The sequence below is a fragment of the Cibotium barometz genome, chromosome 58, assembly GCF_041138505.1.
Source record: "Cibotium barometz isolate CiBa-2024 chromosome 58, ASM4113850v1, whole genome shotgun sequence".
NCBI lineage: Eukaryota > Viridiplantae > Streptophyta > Polypodiopsida > Cyatheales > Cibotiaceae > Cibotium > Cibotium barometz.
In genome coordinates this window covers 29,792,156-29,819,191 of record NC_141103.1, presented here as the reverse complement: position 1 = coordinate 29,819,191, position 27,036 = coordinate 29,792,156, and the positions used below count along the sequence as shown (strand labels likewise).

Here is a 27,036-nt window from a genome sequence, read left to right as displayed (position 1 = left end):
TGACCATTCTCAAGGGGCTATAGGAAGATTCAATTTTGAATCCTCTATCTCTAAAATCAAATCAATCATACCCCACATTGTTAGATGCACTGAAGGAGGACTCATTGGGAGGTAAAATTTAACCTTTCAGGTGTCTTTACAGTCACCATATAAATTTTCTCCAAGGTGGTTAGCAACGAGTTTATTTCATCCCCTCTAGAGGAATAGATCAATGGACATGGCAGGTTTGAGTGAGTATGAATATCATACTTGGGTCATAGCAAGACTCACAAGCTTCTTGTCCTTGGAATTCTGAGTGTTGATAAGTTCTCTTTTTGTAAGGAAGCTGTCACCTTTGGAGAGACTTATCTAAACCTAAGGAAACAAATATCTAAATAGAGGAACGTAAGGAGGAGGATAAGATGTGTACCCTCATTCTATACCCAAAATCAAAGGACACACGTCCTAAATACCCATAAAGAAGCTCGAAAACTACTTTGAAAATGATGAAATGAATGTCATGTTACCTATGGTTTATAAAGGAGCAGTGGTCTCTTTGTGACGTTAAATGGTGATGTTGGTGCCAACATACTCAACAAGGATGTTTTGGAGGCCTAGTGGGGAAGTCCCCACCACTATTCCTACACATAAGCCTCATTGTTAATCTTATCTAATGGAAACGAATTCAAACCATTGGGCAGCCTAGAAGACGCAAAGATCAAGACCTTGAGGCTAAGAAGATGCAAAGATCAAGACGTTGAGTCTAAGTTTCCCTATTTCCACACATTTGTGACGATGTATTTCTAGATAAGAGGGTCGTGCACCATGATCCTTGAAAGGCTTTATGCAAGGTTAGTTCTCACGATTGGGAAACCAATCACATTTAGATATGCAAGGGTAACCAATCCTCAAAAAATAACTCTTTAAAAATAGAGAAAAGTCATCCCATGGGTCCAAGAATTCTTGCCAATGAGTTTGACACAACTCTCTGAACCACTTTGCCTCTTGTAGAGGCAAGCAACTGGTATGATTGGGTTCATGTCTTGGAAATGATAGACACTCTCTCAAAAAATCTTGGGCATAACAAAAATAACCTTCCTATTCATGCTTAGTGAAGTATGCCTAGAGAAAATAAAGACTTTGAACTAGGAGTAGCTAAGGATTCATCTAGCAAGGACCCCTCCACCACAGGAAGAAGGGATGTCTTCTATATTGCCCACACCATCACTCGGGCAAGAAGGATAAAACCATATTCACCACATATAAATCCTAAGAAATATCTTCTCCCCATGGAGGTGGATCTTCACTAGCTTTGCTAGGTTGAGCTTGTGGATTCGACGTCCAAAGATCTACCTGCAATACCTTAAAGACTCTAAAACTTGTAGCTAGAGAGTACCAAAGCAGTATCATAATAGGCTAAAAGAGTTTCAAATGAACAGCAAAGCACCAAAAGTACCAGTCAGGGTGCAACCAATTATCCAAGACAACCAAAGGTGCCCTATTAGACTAAACTCAGTAACCTAAAAGTACCAAAACAGCACAAAAATAGTTCAATAGAGTACCAAATGAAATAAAGAAGCACCATTAAGTACCAAGAAAGGCACCAGCACAACACCCAGTGTTATAAAAAATACCAAAACAAGTAAAGAAAGTACCAACACAGTTCAAGAAGTTCCAAAACCAACCAATCAAGAAGTGAAACATGCCAAATTGCCAAACCATGTGCAAATTAAACACTATCAACAGTCAAACACAATGCAATAGGCCAGAAATACAATACCTCCTGCTGTTCAACCTCTGCTTGGAGCGTTTGGATATTTTCGAAAACCCCGTGTCGTCGCAACAAGAGCCGACTTGCTCCCAGCTAATCAGCCTCCACCTCTCTGATCTCTTCATCCGAAATAGGGATTTGTTGCTGAAGCTGAACAATGTGTGCTTCCAGGGTATTGATGTCTTCCATCAAACTCTTTGCCCTTGTTTGCTTGAATAGAGGCCTTCAGGCTTCTGAGGTTTGACCATCCTGGATGTGACACTGGGTGTGCTAGTCTTTGCAGCAATGCCTCTTAATCAGGTAGGTAGTCAGCAATTACCCCTCTGCCAGCATTCTCTGGTTCTGTGCAGATATTACTACCACTTTGAGTCATCCGGGCCTTCTTATCTGTATGCAGGACACTGCGAGGGGGAGGAAGCATTTTGCCTCCTCCATGCCTCAATTTTACGCTCAAGCCCGCCACTCCTAGATGATATCATCTGTAACACTCCTTCCCCAAACCGGGCCCATGCTACTTTATGCCATGCTGGGTCTTTTTTCGCTGCATGGCATTTCTCAAAAGCGTAGCACGTAGCAAATTTGTTGGTCAATTCACCACATGAAGGGGCCCCCTGATAAACTTTGGAGAATAGAAGTCTGCATTCTTCCACCAATTGTGGCTGCAAATGGTTTAAATAGATCTTGTTGTTCTTTTGGTACTTGAACTTGAATACAGTTAACCATTGCTCGGGTGGCATGTCCTCATCAGTCAAGTCCTTGAAGAGTTTGCCCTCAAGACTGAGACTGTACTCTTCATGCAGGTCCTGTGCCGTGTAACAGAACTTGGTTTGTTGAGGGTACTCCTCCATTTTGTTCTTACCTAAAATGTGTTCAAAATAAATCAGAGAATTGTTGACTCTTATAAATTAAATGTGGTGCTCGACATTGTGTCTAATGTGAGGTGATGCCTTGCAGAACCAATTGTGGTACTCAAAGAGTACCAAATTTGCTACTGCAAAATACCAAATATAGTACTGTTCATTTAACTGCAAATGTCAGTGCAGGGAGTGAACATGCACCATTTACTTAGCACATGCATATGACAATCAGAGAATTGCTGACTCCTATAGATTAAATGTGGTGCCCGACATTGTGTCTAATGTGAGGTGATGCCCTACAGTACCAATTGTGGTACTCAAAGAGTACCAAATTTGCTACTGCAAAGTACCAAATATAGTACTGTTCATTTAACTTCAAATGTCAGTGTAGGGAGTGAACATGCACCATTTACTTAGCACATGCATATGCCAATGAATAGCGTACCATGTCTTGCTGGTAGATTTTGATTCATCATCGTCGAAGAGGAGTGAGGTCCATTCGGAGTCGACCTTGCACTGTTTTGCACTTGCCCTTGTGTTGGGATTGGCTGTGTGCTCCAGCTTTGTTTGTTGGGGGGGGTGGTGGAAGCACCCTTCTTGTTGCTACGGCTAGGAGGCACCATTCCCTCCTTTGCCTTCGCTTTCGGTTTGCATTTTGAAGGTGACGCTCTGCTGGTAGCAGCTTCCTTGGCCTTTGGGGTCCTCATGGCTAGACGATTGATCAATGCGAGCTCTAGAGCAGAGCAGCTCTGCTACAATCAAATGCGGGGAGGGAGAGAGAGAGAGAGAGAGAGAGAGAGAGAGAGAGAGAGAGAGAGAGAGAGATGTTCAGAGGAAGGCGACCAGACGACGCCCGCTTAGTTCAAACACAAATGAGCAAAAACAATAAAAAATTGAAACCACTACCACCACTCACGACACCACTACTCTCACGGGGTGGTACTGCACAAAAGATTCTCAAAGATCTTAAAAATAGTTCCTAAATACAAACCTTTTACCCTCAAATTCACCCCCCCAAAGTACCAAAAAGTTGGGAAAAAAATTTGGCCCTTTTTTTGTACCACCAACCCTTGCTTTCACCCTAAAGTATAACTTTGTTGTGACTATAGGCCATGAGCATGGACTTTTTGTGGATTGACGAGTGACCCAATCTTGGACCTGGATTGTCTTGAATGGTACTATGAAGGGAAACCAAGTATTCCTCAATTTCCAACCCCACTCATGCTATTTTTATTTGCCACTAGGGGAGTAATGTTGTGGATCCATCTCTGTGGACTTGTTGTACCTACATTTTTATCGCCTTGCACCATGTTTTACCTATGAGCATCACATCTTGTATGCATTATCCTACTTATGCTGGCATTGTATAACCTATTTTAGGTGCTATGGGATAGGACTATTTAAGTCCATGGAAGGAGACACCACAAAGACATGATGATGTCGTGAGTTTACGTTACCCAGTGGGACCCTATCAAGAAAGAAATGCACAAGAAGAGCTTCTAGAGAAGGGAAGGAGGGAAAAAACTTATGGACTTACGTCGTCATTATATGAAATAATGTTATCAACTCCTTGTCCCTTATGGAGCATGGTGGGTGATTTCCTAGGCAGCTTAGTAGCTACTTATCTCACTTACCTATAGTACCCATGCCATATCACAAAAATGAGGATGCACTGAGACCATTGCTTTGTATACTAGAAGAGACATGTATATTAGAAGCAAACCCAAGTGAGGGAAAACTCAACCTACTGATGTGAAATTGGAGCATGCTTATTACGAGCTATGGTTATCTGATAATGAGCTTGCTAGATGAATTTGATTTATAGGTTATTAAGGTGCAGTCATGCAGAGCAGATCTAGATTTACAACTTGCAATGGACATGCAACCTTGATATAAAATGGATTTTCCAACTTTTCCTGGTTTAGAAAGATTCAATTTTGGATCCTTTGTCTCTAAAAACAAATCAATCAAGCCCCACAGTATTAGATGCAGCAAGGGAGGATTCAGTAGACGGCCAAATTTGGCCTTTCATGTGTATTCATATCATTAGATAAATTTTCTCAAAGTTGATTAGAAATGAGTTTATTTCATCCCCTCCAGAGGAACACATCAATGCATGTGGTAGGTCTGAGCGAGTGTGTGGAAAAACTCAGTGCGAGTATCATACCTAGGTCATAACAAGCTTCACAAGCCTGTTATCCTTGGAAGTGTGAGTCTTGACAAGTCTATTTTTTAAAGGAAATCATCACCTTTGGAGAGACTTATCCAAAACTAAGGAAACAAACATTTTATTAGATGAATGTGAGGAGGAGGATGAGATGGCAATCTCCTTCTATACCGAAAATCAAAGGACACACAGCCCAGTACCCATAACAAGCCCGAACACTACTTTGGAAATGATAAAATGAATTTCATGATACCTATGTTTTATAAAGGAATAGTGGACTCTCTATGATGTTAAATGGTGATGTTGGTGCCAACATAATCAACAAGGATGTTTGGGAGGCCTAGTGGGGAAGTCCCCACCACTACTTGTGCACATAAGCCTCATTGTTAAGATTGCCAAATGCAAACACATCCAAAACATTAGGCATCCGAGAAGATGTAAATATTACCTTCGGGCTAAGTTTCCACCACAAATTTGAGGTGATGGATTTGTAGAGAAGAGGGGAGTACACCATGATCCTTGAAAGGATTTATTTCTCATCACTAGCTTTGCTAGGTTGAGCTTGTGGATTCACATACAACCTCCTTTAGACATTGGGAAGCTCAACCTAGATAAAAACACCCTTTAGACCAAGACTATGACAAAAAAAGGTTAGGATCCCATGTGCTTCAAAAAATCTAAAAGCTTTGTGAACCTTCTAGATGTGACCTCCAAATATAAGCTCCCAACAGTGCTTAACGTTAGCCCACTAGTTAGTCCTACATGAGGACTAGGGATGCAGGTTATGTTTTTTTCTAGCTCATGGGTTTCTTATCAATGAGTATGTTTATGTATTAGCCAAAACCTTCTATGTTTTTGTGGATGTTCATGTTTTCTCTATGCATAGTGGTTCATATGTGCTTCTTGGGCTTTCTTTTATGAGTATCGGTCATGCATGCACATGTAAAGTACTACGAGGTGTTTCAATATGTATCCAAATAAATTACTAATAGTAATAAGCATCAAGGATGGATCTAGAAACACATACTTAGTATTATGAGAACAAATAAAATCCTATTATATTTAGCATCAAGTGTTTTTTTAGTTGTAAATTGTGACCTTATATATTATAACAAAACTTTGACCCAAAATCACAACAATCAAGATATTTTTGAAGCACCCCAAGGTGTATTTTTTCCATTTACTTAAGTTTTCTCCCAAGGTCTACTCATACACAAAGACATTCGTGAAGTAGATCAAATACATATAAACCATGGTCACAATCACATCAATAATATTATTAAAACAAAGGAGGGTCTTGCTAGCACTCACCACCCAAAAATATACTACAAACTAGATACAATGGTAAGAAACCCTCAAGTTAGATATACCATGTAAACATTCCCTAATGAAAATTGTGAATGAAAATATTGCTTACCCAGAGACCACAAGGATACTAGAGCAGATGTGCAATACACTTGGGTCATCATAGTCATCCATATGAGGAAGGACAAAGTAGAAAACTACAACAAAGCATTGAAGACATTGTTTCATTTAAGGCAAACTTCAATCCATTTACTACAGTCAAACAGATAGTCAAACAGATGGAGACAAATGTAACTACGGATGTGATATTCAATTTTCTTGTTGATGAGAAGGGTGGAGCCTCTGCTGGTATTAGGGAGGAGGAGTATGCTGAGCTTCTGGATAGTGTGACTCCACTTTCAAACAAAAAAAGGATTAAGCGGTGTTTGGAAGAAGCAAGGAAGGGAAAGTATGGCCGACATGGTTATGGCTTGGAGGTTGTGCCACGTCTACTAAATAATGTTAGGAGATTTTGAGCCCCACTCCCTTTAGAAAGCATAGTTATATAGCTGCCATGGCCTTAAAGGAAACATAGTTAGTTCCTAAACTTTTGAGATCGCTGGAGACTTGAAATTGGCCGAGAATCGTGTTATGGGCTTCTGTGGATTAGAGGACGTGATATATATATACAAGTTGGAGATACCTTGGAAGAGACGCGGCTAAGGGCACAACAGCATTGCAAGGACGTTAAAATATTGTTCCTTTGTAAAAAATGGAAGAATTAATTGTGTTATTCAACATCCAATTACAACGTCTAAGTGAGGGTCTTCTTAACGCTGGCGATGAGGCGGTGCATATGGTCGTCGTCGATAACAAGGGTGGCCTCGAGAACTTTGTCAGGGAGGGGCGGCTTGGAAGCAAAGAGGGCAGCAGCCAGCTGAGAGACGCCCGGGTTCTGGCTATTGAGGGCAGCAATGGCCAAGGCAGTGTCGGACTTGTGCGGGATGAGCTGGAAGTGTACGAGGCCACGAGGGAAGACGAAGGTGTCACCGGCATAGATGGTCTGGTAGAAGAGGGTGTTGTTTGGCGCAGTGGAGACAAAGCCCACAAGCAACGTGCCCTTGGCCAGGTAGAGCGGGTGGTTGTGGCCCTTGTGCTTATAGTCGATGCGCGCGACAGAGAGGCCCTAGGTGTTCAGCTCCTGTTGCTGATCCGCGGAGTTGAGGGCAACGCAGAAGTCCTGCAGGGGGTCCTCATCCGCGGAGCTCACCCAAGTGGGATGAAGGATTAGGACAACTAGAACTGCCGTGCTCACCAGCACAGGAAAGGCGGGAGCCATTTAGTTCGTTTTTTTGAAACTTTTGGATTCATTGATGATAGCGAAAATGCAGAATTAACGAACGCAGACACTAGTGCTCGAGATAGATCGTACGACACTTACTATTGATGAAGATTGGGCGGGCTCGTAGGCGACCTGCTCCTCCTCTCTCGTTAGTGTTGAGTGCGTCCACGCGGGTGTAGGACCACCTGCCGGCAACCCAGCTCACGGCCACGTCCCGTGCGAGGTTGACTTGCCTACAGTTTTTAAATGTTAAATTGCATGTTTTAATCCTGTCAAAATAAAAACCCCAAATGCTTCTCTCACCTTGCATATTGATTAATTATCGTAAAAAACATGCGAGGAATCTTCCAATGATTCCACTATAACATAATGTCTCGATTCTTCGTGAACCTTTTGAGTGTTGTTATTTTTGAAGAATTATCAAGATTCAAATATGTCTTGTTTAGCAAGAACCTAAGTTAACTACTCTCTCTCTCAAGAATAAAGCCTGTCACTCTCTAATGCAACTAGAATGCTTGGGTACCCTTATTCTCTTGATTGCTTGGACTTGTGCGTTGTTGACGTACTTTCAAACAACATGTGTCTTTCCGTTCACATATAAACATCTTCAAGCATTAGAATGAAGATGCACATTGCAACCCATACCATTTTTGCAGCACGTCCTCTTCGTATGCGTGTCTTTCTCAATATATGAATAGCTTATAGAGCTTGAACGAGCATGAACATCAAGGCTATAATTATATTCGACATGAGGAATTGATGGACATCGAAAGAGATCTCAAGGTACTTTGCAAGGTTGATAATTCCCAATTCATTACCACATTTGAATTCGAGTTACACGTAATTCATTAAGTCATAGGATTTTCATACTCGTTTGTGCGAGTGAAGTTTTTTAAAAAAAAAACCATACATAAAGTATGGCGGGGAGTTGGCACAATCCTCCCTGAAATTTTACAAACAAGAGAACGTGCCCTTCCCCCGTTTCCCAAATAGCACTTTCGATATCGAAAGTGGACCAAAATACCTTTAGTGTTGATGGTGATACCATTAGTCCTATGTATTGATTTATGATAAAAAAACTCATTTTCAAATATGGTAATGAATTTGTAATTTTCTAATTTGCAAGGTACTTTTGAATCCCCATCGAACATAAGAACAGGCTTCAAGCTCATCAATTGCAGATGTTAGTCTAGCATTGCTTCCAACTATGCTTTCAAATTTATGTTCATTCGATCATTTCAAATATGCTCTACACTACACGAAGTATGCTACCCAAGCACTCACACAAAACATGGTAAAAGAATTAAAAAAAACAATGTTGTTTTGTAAGATTGAGAGCATGGAGTGCACTTGGTTTTGATGATGATGATGTGTGTGTGTGTGTGTGAGAGAGAGAGAGAGATAGAGAGAGAGTACCTGCTTGTTTATGCACCAAGACATCTTGTGCATGAGGTAGTTGGGGATTCTCAAGCATATACAAGCTTGCCAGATGTAATTGGTGGATGCGATAGGGTGCACCTGGCCATGGACCCCACCTCAGGACGCCAATTGGCAGTGAGAAAAGTGCTCTGTGATACCTTGGCGTGAAAGGAGGACGTGGAGAATGAGGTGGCCATCATGTAGCCTTACCCTTTCCATGTGTTGTTCAACATACTTAGAAAGGTTTCTAGAGGCACATCCACTATCGATGAACTACATGCCTATGCTTATGATCGACGGAGATCTTCTAGTACCTCACAAAAAGGGTAATTACTAATTGGTTAGCTCATCTGAATCAAAGTTACATGTTGTTCAAGTCATACGAATTTTATGCTTGTTTGCGCGAGTGAAAAAAAACCATACATAAAGTATGGTGGGGAGTTGGGACAGTCCTCCCCAAAATTTTATAAACATAAGGGAATGTTCCTTTCCCCCGTTTCACAAATGACACTTTCAGTATCGAAAGCAGGCCAAAGATATACCTTCAGTGTTGAGAGTGGCCACATTAGTTTGTTAGAATATAAAAGAGAGAAAAATAGGAATACCTTTGTCAGCCTATGATATTGAAGTGGATGATGCAATAAGTCTCATGTGATATTATTTCACGATCTCTGATTAATGAACAGCTATAACCACTATTGGTTCCATGAGTTATCTTTGACCTTGTAACCAAAGTTGCAATTTGCAAAAAAAACTTTCAAATCAGGAATAAAATTAAGATGCAGACAAAGCTTCTCCTACAAGTGGCTATCAAGACAGCTTAATCAAATAGCTAAGCCTAAAGAAGGCATGATTGAGGAGCTTCTTTCTCAGGATGTCACTTGGAGTGCACTGATTGCAAGATATATACAACATCGCCAAGTGTGCTGCTTTGGTAAGAGCACCATACTTGACATACATATCAAGCACAATCCTCTAAAGTACCATTTGCTAGTCCTCTAAAATGATTATACCATGTCCAATAAGGGTGCAAAGGATTTCTTGGACTAGAGCTGGATCTTCTCGTATATAGCTTCTTGGGAAGGCATGGTGGAAGCATGGGTAGATTGATATCTAAGCCCTCTAAAGGTGGCACGACTCTTTTGTCATGAGCACCCAACAATGTTATAGTTGCCCCTCTACCTCTCCCCATAACTCTTTGAGACAAGAGAAGCAAAATTTAGCAGCTTCATATGAATGAAGGCAGAATCCTTTCCCAGGTAGATTCTTGGACCAGCTTGGAACATGGGATATTTGTAAGGGTTCATAGAAACATATTGCCCAGCTTCCTCCAACCACCTCTTAGGCCGGAATGCAAGGCAGTCTTTTCCCCATACTTTATGTGCCCTGCCCATTACAAAGACATTGTATGACACTCGTTAACCCTTAAGAACTTGAGTTCCATCTGGTAGAGTATCATCTTGTGCTGCATATTTGCAATCAGATGGCGCGGGAGGGTATAGCCTCATTGACTCTGATAAGGCAGCCTGCAGATAGTTCATCTTTCTCAATTCATCAAAGGAAAAGGTTCCTATCTCTGTGGTTGCATTACAATCTGTGTGGTGTTGTGGTTTGGATTCGTTAGCTTTAAGGATCCCTTTGATTTCTTCATACACAGATTTCTCTACTCTTGCAATGACAAAGCTTGAGAACCTTTTTACTGCTTCTAAAGCATCTACAAGCTTCTTCTCACTCCCAATTTTCAACGATCTCCTTATCTGCCAGATGAAATTGGGTGTCAAGAATCTGCCTGCAGTGACTTGAAGGGCCACTTGGAAACCTGCTGCACCATCGACATGCTCCTCCTCATCATATGCATCCTCCTTATCATGTGCATCCTCCTTATCATGTGCAATAAGCGATGATGATTTGCTGAACCTCCAATTCACTTCGAAACCGGGATCAACAATCTTCATCTTTGAGTGTGCTGTCGGCCGCTTTATACTTAAAACTGGAGACGTTGGACGACAGATTTGCCGGAGTTTCCCTTGCTTGCCTGCTTTGAAGAAGAGGAGAAAGTACGGTGCACAGCTAGAGGCTTGGAATTGGCCAAAACCTTGGACTTGAGCCTGCACGTCGACGAGCAGGACTGACGGGCACTTTAGAAGCTGGTATGTAGCTGGGATTCAAGGTTTTACCCATATTACTCGGCTTGCCACGAGTCGAATGAGCAGCCATCCAGAAAGCAACTTCGTGGACATTATAGCAGGCCTGCCCACCATATCCTGCACATGTGTAAGTGCATGGTTGGTGGCCTCGCTGCCATGAGTGATGGCCATGCTAGTAGAGTTGGCGAAGTTTTCCTTCTTGGAAGACTAATTAGAGGTGCAATAAATAGATAGCGGCTGAAGGCTTCGGATTGGGTAGCAATTTGGCCTCAGAGCCTGACAGAGCTGGTAGCTTCACATGGGCGCCTTCATAGGCATGCAGGCCTTCATGTTGCACGCCAATAGCACCATCCCTGTTGCCTTCCGCCATACTCGTCTTTAGTGTCGTATTCTTCTTGATATTGCGGGAGCCGCTGTCGTGCAGTCTCAGCTTGGTGAGACATTATTCCTTCTCCTCCTTCAGCTTCTCGAGGTCCATCACACTTCTCTGCGGCCTATGATTCTTATCAAAGGGTTACTGCAATTCAGAGATCAATACGAAAATGTTTTCTTGTTTTTTTAAGCGTGAGCCACGTGAGACATGTTTTCTTTTCTTGTTTTTTAAAGCGTGAGCCCCTTGCTTGATTTTGTGCAAGGGTGTTAGGCTACAAAAGGTAATGAGGACATCACACTCTCATTGTATTCATCTCTAATACAAATGAGAAGCCCAAAGTAAATCTCTCTCTCTCTCTCTCTCTCTCTCTCACACACACACACACACACACATGAATAAACCCTATCACTCTCAATGCAACAAGGACATCACACTGTCATTGTATTCATCTCTAATACAAATGAGAAGCCCAAAGCAGATCACACTCTCATTGTATTAATTAAGATCTACTACAAATAAATCACACTCTATACAATTAAATTCAAATCACACTAAAAATACCTATAAAAAGCTACCAATGTCCACACAAATAAGTGGAGACTAGTAGCTATAAAGAGTACCAATCTCCACACAAATAAGTGGAGACTAGTAGCTATAAAGAGTACCAATCTCCACACAAAGAAGTTTTCCACATCACTAAGTAGCTATAAAGAGCGACCAATCTCCACACAAATAAGCTTTCCACATCACTCAGACTCACAACATGCCAAGCAAGTGGCCCATAAGCTAGCCACATCACTAAGACTCACCTACATGTTAAGCTTCCTCAAATCATCTACATGAAGATACACAGGGGACTTATTTTTACCTTCCTTAATTTAGTGAGATGATTTAAAAATGACGCATTTTTAAGTGGGTGATGTTTAAGCGATGATAGTCATCGTATATGCGACACACTCTAGCATCACATAAACGGCTTATTATGCGTCACTTATACGGTGTCTGTAATGACACTTGTAAACTCAATTTTTGCAGTGGCATCACTTAGCGATGTTTGCATGTGTTTAAATACAAAATTTAAAACAGATCGCTCCTGCAAAATTTCAAGAGTAACACCAAAAAGAGAGAGAGAGAGAGAGAGAGAGAGAGAGAGAGAGAGAGAGAGAGAGAGAGAGAGAGAGGTATGTATGTGTGTGTGTGAGTGAGTGATAGAGGGACAAGGGTGTGTGTGTGTGTGTGTGCGTGTGTGTGTGTGAGAGAGAGAGATGATTTCCACCATCCTACTACCCATTCTTGAGCCTCTGAATTTAGCCACGCCTACTCTCTAGCCTCCTGTGGTGGCAGGTCAGTGGGTTTGTGTGTGTGTGTGTGTGTGTGTGTGTGAGAGAGAGAGAGAGAGAGAGAGAGAGAAAGAGGTGTATGTGTGTGTGTGAGAGAGAGAGGAGAGAGGGATGTGTACATGTGTGTGTGTGTGTGTGTGGGTGTGTGTGTGTGAGAGAGAGAGAGAGAGGAGAGGGATGTGTACATGTGTGTGTGTGTTTGGGTGCGTGTGTGTGTGTGTGTGTGTGTGTGTGTGTGTGTGTGTGTGTGTGAGAGAGAGAGAGAGAGAGAGAGAGAGAGTGAGAGAGAAGAGAGCGGTGTATGTGTGAGAAGAGAGCGGTGTGTGTGAGAGATAGAGACAGAAAGAAAGAAATAAAGGTTTATGAAACGGCTTCAAAAGACCTAATGGGTCTATGAGACCAAAAGTGATACAATAGTCATCATGGTAGAAAAGAGAATAAAAAACTAAAGTTATGAGGTGGGAATGCCCAATTCAAACCATGTGATACAAAGTGGGTCCATCATCATCATACAACTAATGGAGCTAGCCCCCTGGTTGGAAGAGGGGGCCATCAAGGATATCAAGCATGGTGTTAGCCTGTAGAAGGCCCTGCAGGTCCACCGGACATGGAAAGGTGGTTCTTTGCATCTCCAAGATCTCCTCAAGCTAGAGCTAATGTCTGTGTTCCTCGCAAGGCCTAGGGAGTCTAGGACATCGGGCTCACTATAGTGCCATGGCCCGGCCTAGAGTCACACAGGAATGCAGTCTAATAGGTGGTTCGGCACTCGAGAATGTGTCACTCAATAAGACTATGGGTATATCATTCATGTTTGGTGTGGGACATCCTCTTTTGGTTGCAAGAACTGAGTGATGGTTTCCCCCATGCATCATTTATTTGGGTAATTCATGATGCTAGATAAGGGTCCAAACCCCTCTCTGAAGAGACAATGGAACCTCTCTCGAGACTCATAATATATGGTGCACCTACACATGAAGTGCTTCTCTGACTCAACCTCTTGCTAGCACATAGTGCATATCCTCTCCTCACGAGGTCTACATCCTTGTCTCTATCCTTAGGTGGTGCGATGACACCCACAACTAGCCCACCACAATCTGCATGGCATGTGACATGTATATACTTGCCTTCTCTAACCAACAGTTTTAAATGTTAAATAGGAACCCCAAATGCTTATCTTACCTTGCATATTGATTAATTATAGTAAAACATGCCATGAATCATCCAATGATTTCACTGTAACATAATTTCTTGATTCATCATGAACTTCTTGAGTGTTGTTATTTTTGGAGAATTATCAAATATGCCTTTTTCAAGAACCCAAAGTTGCTCTCTCTCTCTCTCTCTCTCTCTCTCTCTCTCTCTCTCTCTCTCTCTCATGTTAAGTCCAATAAACATGGTCCCGACTATCCTACCAACTACACTCTTATTCTAGTCACTTTCCTTTCATATTTGGCTCCACATAAATGAACCATACTCATAAAAGAGAACTATGCTCTCCTTGCATCACGACATTCCACTACAAAAAACGAAGAGTAGAGTCGCACGAAGAGCCGATAAAATTTCAAAGGATCTAAAAATGGAAAAAAATATTCATGCAGCTATTAGCACACTTATGAATGCAGCTGCAAGCTTGGACTACAACCGAGTAAATAACCACATTTACAATAGCGCATATAGCCATGCATAGCAATAGTCACGTCCTATCTCGAAAACAAACGGGGAAAAAATAGGTGAGATATGTGGGGACATGTGTCCTCACATATCTCACCCATTTTGTTCCTGTTTTTTAAAATCACATTATTTAAACGTTTTTTAAGACGCCTAAACACTCAAAACACACAAAAAATTTGTAATACAACAATGTCATGGTTTTTTTTACTTTTAAATTATATACGAAGTTGGAAAATACATAAGGTGTTTATGTCCCAAAAATGAATAAAGACAAAGACACTAATTAAATTAATTCATCATCTTCATCTTCATCTTCACCTGTATCTTCACCATGTGCACCACGACCTTCATCATTGATGTCACTGATAGCATCCTCATCTTCCTGCATTAGATAGTGATATAACGCAAACACGTTAGCCACAAGTAAAAAAAGTTGGGTGATTATTTTAGCAAACACAGAGGGACACATTTGTGCTACCCCACCATTGTGAACAAGTAAATTCTTACTATAAGCTTTTATTATATCATACTTATGCATGTTTAATTTACACTTGATGTGTTTCTTCTTATAAGGCTTCTTATAAGGTTGTGCTTCACGCGGATATAAATGACAAGAAATCACAGTATGTCATACAACACTACTACAGGATGACCTATTTATGACACCTAGTATGGACGGTTTTTCCACCGTCAATACCCATCAATATACGCATCAAAATATGTCATTGAAATCATCGAAATAGCCATTACAAAGAAGCATCAAAATAGGCATTGAAATAACAGTTGAAAACTGCATCAAAATGAAGGTCGAAATAAGCGTCAAAAAAGCATCGAAAAGTAATTTTTCAAATTTTTATTTTGGACTTATAAAAAAGTAAGTGTGCAAAAAAAGACAACATTGACAAAAACCAAGTATTTCTTGGATAATAAAATTAAAATAATATGTTCTAGCTCATCATCAACTCACTGATCCCTCCTGAGCTAGATCTATGGCTTTGAATACATCGTTTTCCAGAAATACCTCTCCATCTGCATCTTCGTCAATAGGTGTAGCCTCTCTATCGTCCCCTTCTATTTCAGGCAGCAATAGAGGTGGTTGTGTTGAAAGTTGTTCTTCTATTTCTTCTTAGAATTCCAGATTAGTTGTTGTGTTTGCTTCTGATTCAAGTGCTAGTAATTGTTGAATTACTATACATTCATTTGATCCTTCTTCTAGTTGTTCATCAACGAGATCAATATCTATTTCTTGTGCTACTTGAGTGGGTTCCTTGATCTCTACTACATCTAAAATTTCCATATCTTCATATGTTTGTTTACTATGTGGATCAATTTGGATTACAAACAACCACCTATGATCTCTCGGGTCCACCTTGAAGATGACCTGCTCGCAATGCTCTGGTAGCACAAATGTGTCCCTTTGTTTTGTCCATATCTTTTTGGAGTTTACTTGAACAAATCCACTCTTATCTCTGAACATGGTTGCTTGTGGTCCTTGAGTCACTACCTTGAACCACGTCAGATAGAAAATGAACATAGAAAACTTTATGAACCCAACCTTGATAATGCCTTGTATCGTTCCAAAGCATGCCAACTTCACTCCTTAGATCACTTGCACTTGAACAACTTTCTTGCATGAAATTCGCTTTGACACCACAATCAAATGTTGTTCTCTTCTTATCTATTCACTCCAGTCGAAAGTGACGACCGCATGACCAAAGTGCACTAAATTTGCGATAGTGCAAGCAAAAAAAGATAATAAAATTGTATCAAGAACAAAAGCTTATACAAGACTATGTCTTACAATTTTTTTAGTACATAGAAAACCCACTTACATGGTAATCAAAACCATATGCAAGCTACTCCTCCTTGTCACTTATAACCTTGCCACTTTGTTTTTCTTGTTGTATGGTTTGTTGAAGCCATCTATTGGAAGGAAATTCTGGAAGTTGAGGAAGTGAATCTGGGTATGGCAATGCTCTAGTTGTTCGACTCTTTTTAAAATTTGAACGATCTCGGTCTCTTTCCCTCTTTGCTAGGTTATACCTCTCGATCCATTTCTCTGTAGCACTTGAGTTGAGGATACAAAATTTATTAATATTCTCTTACAATAACCATATCCATTGTTCTCTGAAGCCCTTGTCCTTGAGGCTCTTCTCCAACCAGCCGATCATCCTCTGCTTGTGTCCATAATGGTGGCATATCTAAGTCTGACGTACTAAGAAATTCTGTTATATATACAAGAGATTATTAAACAAGCCATTCCATTGCCATAGTTCCCTCAGGGCGAGCTTTTTGAAGAACAAAACCTTTCATTGCCTTCATAAACTCTCGAGGAAGAATATCCATCGACTACAAACAACACCTACTATAGCAATCTCGTCAACCACATGAACAAGTAGGTGAAATTGAATGGTCAAGAAACTTGTTGGAAAGAATTTATCTGCCATTGTAACTGCTTCAATGGAGTTTAGACCAGCGTGAATCAAGTGTTGAAGTACGGTGTGATGAAGTATGGATCCAGCGGAAAGGCAAGCTATCTCGCAGGATTTGTAAGTTTTCTCTTTGACATTTTCCACTAAGTTTACTTCATGTGTTGTCATGCTTTTCATATCTCATGCATGTTGAAATTTGTTGTAGGGAAGGGTAACAGGTCACCCCCAACATCTAGGGAAAATAGGTACAACAACGAAGCAACTTGGGAGTGGCTCAAACACCAAGGAGTGGTCACTGAAATAGATATCCAAAGAGCTCAATATACAACAACTTGGTGAGACTCTAAACATGATTTTTAATTATCACCCAACTTGTTTTTCTTGTGGCTAATGTGTTTGCATTGTATCACTATTTTACATAGAAAGATGAGGATACTAAAAGTGGTGGTGATGATGAAGGTTGTGGTGAACGTGGTGAAGATGTGAACAAAGATTAAGATGAAGATAATGAATTAGTTTAATTAGTGTCTTCATCTTTATTCATTTTTGGAACATAAACACCTGATGTATTTTGCAACTTTGTATATAATTTGTAAGAAGTAAAGACCATGAAATTTCTGTATTGCATTTTTCGGTGTTTAAAGTGTTTAAGTGTCTTTAAAAAACGTACAAATTGAAGAAAAAAAATTGGGGCATAATGGGTGAGATATGGTTATTAAAAAAATTATTTGTAGGACTATCGCCACGTGCTCGTAGCCACATTCATAGCCACGCCTATAGCTAGGTGAGTACAATTTTTGCCCATTTATAGACCCTTTGAATTTTTTGCAGCTTTTCACGTGGCTGTGCTCTTCATTTTTTGTGGTGTCTCACTTAAACTAGACCTTCCAAAAGTGAAGAAACCCATTATTATAAAACACAAAGGCACATGCTAAATTAGAGCCCACACTTGAGCAAGTGGAGTATAAAACCACTAACCTTGTGTGAGCATATCCCAAATCTTATACTAGAGCTCTACTAGAGCCAATCATTGAACTTATTCAAGAGATTTAGAGAAAACCACAATGACCTTGACCAATTGTATGACCATTCTCAATAGACAATAAAAAGAGCCAATTTCAAAAACTTTACCTCTAGAACCAATTGAATCAGGTTCCACATTGCTAGATGCAGTGAGAGAGGACTTAGTAGGAGGTAAAATTTGGCCCAATTTAGCCTTTCATGGGTCTTCATAGTCACCATAATCCGGTTAGAGATGATATAAAGGAAGAGAAATTTAATATCATCAAAAGTAGTCAAGAAAGATTTGAGTTAAAACATCTAAGTCAAAAGTAGGAGCCAAAATCAAAGAAAGTACATTAAGGCAATCCAAGACCCTTTAGTAGATGTTTTTAATTTAGCCTAAGTATGGTTCTTGATTACGTGGAAATGTGCCAAAGATCGAACAAGATCTAGCATTAAAAATCTTGTAAGACCAAGATCTTTAAATAATCAATCAGTGTCTTAAGGGCACAAATATATATGGACTATAGATAATCTAACCCCATATAACTCAAGTAGAAGAACATGGAATTAGACAAGGCTCAAGGCAATCAAGAAGAAGGTCATTGGGTTATCTATCATAAGGTAGAGCCTTTAGTAATGAGATTTTTCCCGAAATGAAATGAAAATTGGAATTAAAATTTAAACTAGATTTCGACTTTTAGTTTTATTATTAGTTGAGGTTAAAGTACTTGCTGTTGGGCATTGCAACTCATACATTACTCATTAACTCAATCACAAGGCTCTAATCCAAGATGATGGAAGTAGCCAAGGGAATATAAAAGGTTGTTAATAAGCTAAAAGCTCAAGCATTAACCTCAAAGCAAGCAACTAAAGAGATCAAGGTGCAAGCCCTAAAGGCTCTAATCCAAGATGATGGAAGTAGTCAAGGGAATATAAAAGGTTGTTAATAAGCTAAAAGCTCAAGCATTAACCTCAAAGCAAGCAACTAAAAAGATCAAGGTGCAAGCCCTAAAGGCTGGTAGCCCCTAAAAAGGCTAACAAAATAAAACCAAAGGTCCTCCAAAAGAATAAGACCTCAAAGAGCACATGTAAACATAAAGCATGATAAGTTGTCAAGGATAAAAACATTGTGAATATTGAAAGTGGTTGACATGAGAGCTCCAAAGCTTTTACATCCCTTTATGGAGATAAGTGATCTCCCATGCAAAACAAATCTTCCCAAAGAGAAGAAAGCCATTAATTACAAATCCTTATGAAGAAACTCATGGAGAACCCAAATTGTGTCTTGAAGAAAGAGAATATAAAATAAGACCAAGAGATTGTAAGAAAGATACATGATAAATTAGAGCCCAAACTTGACCGTGTTGACATATCTTGCAATTATTGCATCATTCCTTGAGACAATCCTTCTGACTAGATCTCTAACTAGAAGTTTGTTAAGAACCTTCTCATCTTTTGCAAGCAAGCCACACTTAGCATACATATCAACCAAGGTGTTACCAACAATAATAAGCTTTCTTTCTAGCAACCCATTATGGCAATCCAAGCATGTAATTCTTGGCCCTTCTATGCTTCCATTAGATAAAGGATGCAATATACTAGGGATAAATATCAATTTTGAACATGAAGGTGGTATCAAAAAAATCAAGCAAGAGCATTAAACTCATTCTGAATCATGAATCTATAGAAGTTATGAAGCTTGTAGGAAACATAAACAATGATGGTGCAAAGAGAAGTAAAATTGTAGACAAGATTATGAATGTGTAAACCTAGGCAATTTGACGGGTTTAATATCCTTAACTCCAAAGTGCATGCTAAGGTCCTCAGACAAGGGAGATACCTAGTTTACATGTTGATACATGTCTCATAGTTGGCCACTCTGTTGAGCGTAAATAGAGATCTAGGGTTATGTGATGGGTAATCTCACATGCAAAACTTGAGTGTACATAGAGGTTCTCCTTCAAGAGATCTTGAATGCATGAACTGTCTTATTAGTCTTCAGGCTAAACAGATCTTGAATATACATTATAATTAGAATTTGCATTAAATCTAGACATCTTTGTTTTATCAAGGTAAAGCAGCTTAGTTACAAAGGTTGGATTATCAAAGTGAAAGGATTTTTCTACGGTTCAAACGTTGAAGTATTGGGAGTATTTACAAGATGAAAGTTTGTAGGCAATTCCCATGTAAGACTAGAAGCCACAATTTTCCCAAGACACAACCCTAATACATGTGTAGCTATAACATACCTCCGGGATTAACCAAGTTATGATTAAAGATAATCCTAAGTTTTAGATGCTACACATTTCAGTCATGAATTCCAGCAGGTTTTTAGTGGTTTTTGAGCAGTTAAAATTAAAGTAAAAACTCAAGATTGTTTTTTCAATTAGTTAGTATACTCAAAGGAAGCCTTTAAGTGTGTAGATGGACATGCAAATCGAAATTTGATAAAAAAAAAATAAAATGTAGTCTATTTTTGGAGTCGACTTTCACATACAGGTGATTTTGGCGATTCCACCCGCATTGGGTTGTAGACCGCATACGTTCTATATAGACCGGATAGACTAATATGTAAGAATGGTTATGACTTAGCTATTGCAACCAGAAATGATCTTATTGATTAGAACATGATAATTAATTATATTAAAAACAAAGATTCCTATATGACTTGAAAGAAATAAAAGACTAAGAGAAGTTAAGAAGACCATATTAGGGAGTTTGGGAAAATCCCAATTCCCATTTTGCAAGATCAGAAAATGGAGGGCACGGTGAATCCTTTTAAGATTTTGTCAAAACCCCCTCATGTAACATATCGTTGGAAAGCTCTTGAAGAGTAGGTTCTAAATCCACATTCTCTGACAAATTTAGAGTTATGTTAAAGATACACCAAAAAGTAGATTGAAAAGAAAATTCCCAAAGTAATGAGATTTTCCCAAACTCCCTAATATGGTCTTTTGAGGACTGTTTGAATTAAAAGCTTGTTTTTACACTTGAGGTTGATTCTGATTGATTTGAATATGATTCTCTTAGAAGATTATGGACTAGAGATCTGATAAGCATGACTTGTCATTGCTTTGTTTGAAATGAATGATTTATATACATGTGTATAAATGATTGATATGCATGTGTATAAATGATTGATATGCATGTGTATGATGATGAGACTCAACATGAGATTTTGAGATTCGGGCTGATGGTCCTTAGACAGGGAATGTGAGACAGAGAACAAGATTTATGCCCTCTGGGAGCCATGTGGTAGAACCCAGAGAGGAGGAGATTCGGAAAGAGGCATACCGGGGATAGCGGCGATGTCCAATGTGGAGGTTGGGTGGACGCGCATCGAATAAAGCCCTAGATTGGCTGGATTTTGGTCATTATGACTAACCATGTTGTTGAGCATGGTGATGATGATAGAATATTGAGATAGACACATACATTATGATTGATTGAGATGCTATGCTGCGATTGATAGAGATTTATATCATGTAAATGTTTGTTTGAGATTACATGATTCTTTGTGTATGTGATAAGGACCTTGGATATGGCATGCATGCTTGTTTGCTATTTGAGAAGGCTGATTTGATTGTATCGCTATGTAGAAATAGCAGGATTAAGTGAGTTTAATGTTTTCTTAGATTAAGTTGTACGATTAAGATATGGTTAGATTCAGGACCGTCATAGTAGCCTATTATTATTTTTAAGAAGTTCTAAAACTGCTTGTTCCATTTGCTCAAGAAGGATACACATAATCACTTGATACTTGAAATGGCCATAATGCGGTTTAAGTTACTTTGAGAATCCAATTTATTCATATCTAAAAACCTTGGAGAGTAAATCAGGCCTAAGAAATGATTACGAGTGTGAGGAACATATAAAGGAAGAGAAAATTTGTAGCATCAAAAAGTAGTCAATGATGAAGACTTGACCGAACGCATCCAAGTCAAAAAAAAGGAGCCAAAATTAAAGAAACTGAATTCTGGCAATCGAAGAGTGTTTAGTCTAGGTGCTTCATTTAGCTTCAGTGCGATATTCGATTGTGTGAAGCTATGCCAATGGTCAAAGAAGATTTAGCACTAAAAATCTTGTAAGATGAGGACGTTCAAACAATCAATCAGTCTTACGGGCACAAAGACATATGGATTGTAGAGAATCAAACCCAACACAATGCAAGCATAAGAATGTGGAATTAGCAGAGCTCGAAAAGAAGGGCAATTCGGATATCTATTGTAAGGTAGAGCTTGCTTTAATGATGATTCTTGCAAAATGAAATGGAAATTGGAATCAAAATTAAAACCAGATTGGATTTTTAGGTTTAGTATTAGTTGAGGTCAGTTGTTGCTGGGCATTGCAACTCTACCATATATTCAGTAGGATTTTCATTCTTTTGGATTTTTTTCTGTGTTGTGTTGTTAGACCATTTCATATTATATGTGTCATTCGATAGATGTTACTGTTATTTTGTTTCTTCTTGCAAGATGCAAGATTCTTAGTCCCACTCCCTTTAGAAAAGCATAGTCAGTTCCTAAACATGGGAGATATCTTTTTGAGATCGGTGCAGACCGAGAATGGTGTGATGCAAACACACCCGATGTAACGTCATACAAGCAATTAGAGGAGGTGATATACATATACTACTTGGAGATACCTTGGAAGACGCGCGGCGTCTGAGGGCACAACAGCACTGCAAGGACGTTAAAATATTGTTCCTTTATAGAAAATGTAAGAATTAATTGTGTTATTCAATATCAAACTACAAGCAGGAGCTGGAGCGTCTAAGTGAGGGTCTTCTGAACGCTGGCGATGAGGCGGTGCACATCGTCGTCGTCGATGCCAAGGGTGGCCTCGAGAACTTCGTCAGGGAGGGGCGTCTTGGAAGAAAAGAGGGCAGCAGCCAGCTGAGAGACGCCCGGGTTCTGGCTATTGAGGGAAGAGATGGCCAAGGCGGTCTTGGACTTGTGCGGGTTGAGCTGGAAGTGTACGAGGCCACGAGGGAAGACGAAGAGGTCACCGGCATAGATGGTCTGGTAGAAGAGGGTGTTGTTTGGCGCAGTGGAGACGAAGCCCACAAGCAACGTGCCCTCGGCCAGGTAAAGCACCTCGGTGGCACGCGGGTGTACATGCGGGGGGTTGAGGCCCTTGGGCTTATAGTCGATGCGCGCGACAGAGAGGCCCTGGGTGTTCAGCGCCCCGAAGGAGGCCGCGCTGGCAAGGTTGACGGCCACACCCAGCTCACCTGTGAAGTTAGCCGCCTGGCGTAGCTGCGGCGAGGCGAAGTCGGAGGACTTCACGTTGGCGGCGGGCTTGCAGGCCAGCCCGTTGAAGGTGAGCATGCCCAGCTGCTGTTGCTGCTCCGCGGAGTTGAGGGCAACGCAGAAGTCCTGCAGGGGGTCCTCATCCGCGGCGCTCACCCAACTGGGATGAGGGCCGGCCTGCAGGAGTAGGACAACTAGAACTGCCGTGCTCACGAGCACAGGAAAGGCGGGCGCCATTTAGTTCGTTTTTTTTGAAATGTTTGGATTAATTGATGATAGCGGAAATGCAGAATTAACGAACGCAGACACTAGTGCTCGACATAGATCCTACGAGATGTTATATAGCGCCGCGTCGTAGGCGACCTGTTCCTCCTCTCTCGTTACTGCACGCGGGTGCAGGCCCAGCTGCCGGCGGCAAGCCGGCCTCTGCGAGGTTGACTTGTCCACAATTTTTAAATGTTAAAATCCACGTTTTAATCTTGGCCCCAAATGCTTCTCTCGCCTTGCATATTGATTAATTATAGTAAAAAACATGCGAGGAATCTTCCAATGATTCCACTGTCTTGATTCTTTGTGAACCTCTTGGGTGTTGTTATTTTTGGAGAATTATCAAATATGCCTTGTTTAGCGAGAACCCTAAGTTAACTGCTCTCTCTCTCTAAAGAATAAACCCTATCACTCTCTAATGCAACAACAAGGACATCCACACGCTCATTGTATTCATCTCTAATACAAGTGAGAGGCTCAAGCAAATCTCTCTCTCTCTCTCTCTCTCTCTCTCTCTCACACTCACGAAAAAACCCTATCACTCTCTAATGCAACGTAGCTATAAAGAGCTACCAATTTCCACACAAATAAGTATTCCGCATCACTAAGACTCAAAACATGCCAACAAAGTGGCCGATATCCACATCACTAATACTCGTCTAAATGTAAAGTCCAATAAACATGGTCCCTACTATCCTACCAACTACACTCTTATTCTAGCCACTTTCCTTTCATATTTGGCTCCACATAAACGAACCATACTCCAAAAAAAGAAATATGCTCCCCCTCCATCACCAGATTCCACTACAATAAATGAAGACTAGAGCCGCATATGAAGAGCCGACAAAAGGATCTATAAATGGAAAAAAACATTCATGCAGCTATTAGCGCACCTATGTATGCGGCTACGAGCACGCGACTACGACCATGTAAATAACTCCATTTACAGTAGTGCATATAGCCACGCACAACTATAGTCACATCCTATCTGTAAAAAAAATAATTTATTTAAATGTTTTTTAAGACACTTAAAACACACAAAAATTTTGTAATACAACAATGTCATGTTTTTTTTCCCTTTAAAATTATATACAAAGTTTCAAAATACATATGAAGGTGTTTAGGTCACAAAAATGAATAAAAACGAAGACAATACTTAAATTAATTAATTGTCATCATCTTCATCTTCATCTTTGCCTGCATCTTCACCATGTGCACCACGATCTTCATCATCACCGTCGCTTTCAGCATGCTCGTCTTCCTACATTAAATAGTGATACAATGCAAACATGTTAGCCACTAGAAGCAAAACAAGTTGGGTGTTTCTTTTAGGAAAAAAAGAGGAAGACATTCGTGCTACCTCACCATTGTGAACAAGTAAATTCTTAACATATTAAGCTTTTATTATATCATACATATGCATGTTTATGCTACACTTGATGCGTTTCTTCTTATAAGGTTGTGCTTCATGTGGATATAAATGACAAGAAATGGTGGTATGTCATACAACACTACTTCAGGATGACCCATTTTCCATGCCTAGTATCAACGGTTTCCATGCCATCAGAATACCCCTCGATATACATGTCAAAATACACCATCAAAATGATCATCGAAATAACTATCACAAAGAAGCGTCGAAATAGGTGTCCAAATAATAGTTGAGAACCGCGTCGAAATAACTATCACAAAGAAGCGTCGAAATAGGTGTCCAAATAATAGTTGAGAACCGCGTCGAAATAAAAGTTGGAATAACCGTCAAAAAAAGCATCGAAAAGTAAATTTTTTTACTTTTTATTTTGGATTTAAAAAAATGTAAGTGTGCAATAAATAACATTGACAAAAACCAAGTATTTCTTGGCAAATAAAATTGAAATGAGATGTTCTAGCTCATCAATCGACTCACTCATCCTCAGCTAGATCCATGGCTCCGAATACATCTATTTCTAGAAATATCTCTCCATTTGCATCTTCGTCAATAGGTGTAGCCTTCGTATCGTCCTCTTCTATTTGAAGCATTATAGGTGGTTACGTTAAAATTTGTTCTTCTATTTCTTCTTCAAATTCTAGATTAGTTGTTGTGTTTGCTTCAGGTTCAACTGCTAGTAATTGTTGAATTACTATACACTCATTTGATCGTTCTTCTAGTTGTTCAATTGGATCAATATCTCTTTCTTGTGCTTCTTGAGTGGGTTCCTCAATCTCTAATAGATCTAAAATTTCCATATCTTCAAATATTTGTTTACTACGTGCATAGGCACGATGAGTTATCTTTTTCTACACATAGTCATAAAGACAATTGAGCACACATATGGTACAAGATATGCATAGACACATTGAGTAAATATCAAGAACAAAAGCTTCTACAAGACTATGTCTTACAATTTTTTTCAGTACATAGAAAACCCACTTACATGGTAATCAAAACCATATGCAAGCTACTCCTCCTTGTCACTTATAACCTTGCCACTTTGTTTTTCTTGTTGTATGGTTTGTTGAAGCCATCTACTGGAAGGAAATTCTGGAAGTTGAGGAAGTGAATCTAGGCATGGCAATGCTCTAGTTGTTCGACTCTTTCTAAAATTTGAATAATCTCGGTCTCTTTCCCTCTTTGCTAGGTTATACCTCTCGGTCCATTTCTCCATAGCACTAAAGTTGAGGATACAAAATTTATTAATATTCTCTCACAATGCCATATCAATTGTTCTCTGAAGCCCTTGTCCTTGAGGCTCTTCTCCAACCAGCCGATCATCCTCTGCTTGTGTCATAATGGTGGCATATCTAGGTCTGACGTACTAAGAAATTCTGTTATATATACAAGAGATTATTAAACAAGCCATTTCATTGCCATAGTTCCCTCAGGGCGAGCTTTTTGAAGAACAAAACCTTTCATTGCCTTCATAAACTCTCGAGGAAGAATATCCATCGACTACGAACAACACCTACTATAGCAATCTCGTCAACCACATGAACAAGTAGGTGAAATTGAATGGTCAAGAAACTTGTTGGAAAGAATTTATCTGCCATTGTAACTGCTTCAATGGAGTTTAGACCAGCGTGAATCAAGTGTTGAAGTACGGTGTGATGAAGTATGGATCCGGGGGAAAGGCAAGCTATCTCGCACGATTTGTAAGTTTTCTCTTTGACATTTTTCACTAAGTACTTCATGTGTCGTCATGCTTTTCATATCTCATGCATGTTGAAATTTGTTGTAGGGAAGGGTAACAGGTCGCCCCCAACATTTAGGGAAAATAGGTACAACAACGAAGCAACTTGGGAGTGGCTCAAACACCAAGGAGTGGTCACTGAAACAAATATCCAAAGAGCTCAATATACAACTTGGTGAGACTCTAGATATGATTTTTAATTATCACCCAACTTGTTTTTCTTGTGGCTAATGTGTTTGCATTGTATCACTATTTTACATAGAAAGACGAGGATACTAAAAGTGGTGGTGATGATGAAGGTGGTGGTGAACGTGGTGAAGGTGTGAACAAAGATTAAGATGAAGATAATGAATTAGTTTAATTAGTGTCTTCATCTTTATTCATTTTTGGAACATAAACACCTGATGTATTTTGCAACTTTGTATATAATTTGTAAGAAGTAAAGACCATGAAATTTTTGTATTGCATTTTTCGGTGTTTAAGTGTTTTTAAAAAACATACAAATTTAAGAAAAAAAATTGGGATATAATGGGTGAGATATGGTTATTAAAAAAATTATTTGT

The 27,036-nt window shown here is 39.8% G+C and overlaps 2 pseudogenes; both read right to left on the bottom strand.

Annotated features, from left to right (window-relative positions):
• Positions 1–9,997: 9,997 nt before the first annotated feature.
• LOC147606137 (cytochrome P450 94A2-like) lies at positions 9,998–11,336 on the bottom strand (annotated as a pseudogene).
• Positions 11,337–22,559: 11,223 nt separating this feature from the next.
• Positions 22,560–23,276, bottom strand: LOC147606136 (putative germin-like protein 2-1 pseudogene; annotated as a pseudogene).
• Positions 23,277–27,036: the final 3,760 nt, after the last annotated feature.